We start from the raw sequence: 2,099 nt of genomic DNA, 5'->3' as shown, positions 1-2,099 counted from the left end.
GGCGTCTTTGGCAGAAGACGCACGGATTGTGCTGTGGAGGACGGGTGGATTCAGGGCAATCCGCACGGATTGCTGCTCAGCTTTGTTCCTTCTTCTTTCCTTCCCTTTTCTTCATAAAATCCTTGGGGATTTCCTCGGGGATGCAAGGATCCTTTCGTCAACATTGCTCATCTACTATAATATGTACAAAGGCCTTCTAATCTTGTCTCTCCTTGATGCTTGGTCATTGAATTCAATCAATTTAGTCTTGTTTTGCCATGAAAATGCAAGATTCTTACTCCTTTCCTACCAAGGGATCAAAATCTCAAAGAATATGCAAAACAAAGAACTAAAGACAATAAATGACCCAAATATGCACTAAAAAGCATGGGAACAAGGCTAATTCGGGGGCTAAATATGCGCTAATTATGGTCACATCAAAAATCGTCATTACGACGGCCTAGAAAGGCGTGTTGAAATTGTTATACAAAACCGAGTTTGAAAATCGTCATTACGACGGCCTAGAAAGGCGTGTTGAAATGGTTATACAAAACCGAGTTTGAAAATCGTCATTACGACGGCCTAGAAAGGCGTGTTGAAATGGTTGTACAAAACCGAGTTTGAAAATCGTCATTACGACGGCCTAGAAAGGCGTGTTGAAATGGTTATACAAAACCGAGTTTGAAAATCGTCATTACGACGGCCTAGAAAGGCATGCATCGGTCGGCGAAAGACCGAGGTTTGAAATGGCCATTATAACGGCACAAAAAGGTGATTTTGAGAGTTTGAAAAATGACGCGGAAGGACTTATGATCACATAACACATAAGCACTCACAGTTCATTATATTATGCATCATGCTGACACGGGTTTTGGCTTAAAAGGGTGGGTTACACACCAAGCAATCAAACCCCGATTTGCGAGAGGGATACCCTAGCCTCGTGCTCGAAAGTGATGAAAGCTCTTTGACGAAACAGAAATGTGTAACGTCAATGGTATGCTTGACTCAATCTGGATTCGAAACGCGGGGATGAGAAAACTCACGCCGACGAGACGAGCCAATTGGTCGAAAAAGGTTAGGTTGTGGGCCCGGACAAGGAACCCGACCGGGACCGTAATATCAATTAATGCATTCCAACCAAGACCTCGTTCGAGTCTCACTATCTAGGGATCACAAAGACACAAGTGTCCTAGTTATCCCCAGCGGAGTTGCCAATCTGTGGTCATGGGCCACGTCTCGGTCTGCGGATTCGGGCCGCCTACCGGTCCGTAGTCGCGGGCCACCTGCAAGCCCAGTCGATCTGTGGGCATGCAGCGGTCTTTTGAATGCCACACTCGGCGGCGTAAAGATGCCTTCGACCGGATCATTTTAGATTGGTCGGTTTTGTCTCGGTAAGGGTCTCGAAACGATTAGAGATGTTCAGAGTCGCCACCAAGCATTTGTGGGATGCCTAGAACCCGTTCGAATTCCACTTTATACCTCGGTCAAATCGAAGCACAAAGCAGCGTTTTGACATAGGTACTAAAGATAAGGAAATCGTCCCTCTTTAGCATCCTATCTCTAGAATGACTCTCGTACGCCCTGGATAAGGTCGTCCACTATCCAAAGTTTCTGAGTAAGAGGTGAAGGTACATATTAGGAAGCCCTTTAATCAGACACCCAATCCCGCCCGCGTTTAGCGGCCTCTACTGATCGATCTTGGTCGGTTGAATGCAAAGATTGATAAAACGGTTTAAATGCATGAATGCGCATCCAATGATTTAAACCTAACATGTGAGAGCTTTCTAAGTCGGTTGATTTAATCCAAGTATCAAGTATAAGATGTCGAGTTGGATTAATGATTGATTTGCATGCAAGACGGAAATTAAACATCCATTTACCGTATTAGGTTTAGGGTGCATAACACGATCCATTTGTCTTAGTAAGGCATTTTGCAAATATTATTTTGAACAAACGAATAGTCATCTGATCCGTCCTATATCCTGGTTAACCGGAGTCGGGATCGTCCTAGACTAATTCTGGAAGGGAACAGGCCCTGTACCAAACGGCTATAAGAGGCGCGAGCCAGCCGGCGGTGTAAGGGGCCTCCCTCTGATTTTGAAAATGAGAAAAAAAAGGCA

This window comes from Silene latifolia, chromosome X, assembly GCF_048544455.1.
Source record: "Silene latifolia isolate original U9 population chromosome X, ASM4854445v1, whole genome shotgun sequence".
Classification (NCBI taxonomy): Eukaryota; Viridiplantae; Streptophyta; class Magnoliopsida; order Caryophyllales; family Caryophyllaceae; genus Silene; species Silene latifolia.
This window is presented reverse-complemented; position numbering follows the sequence as displayed.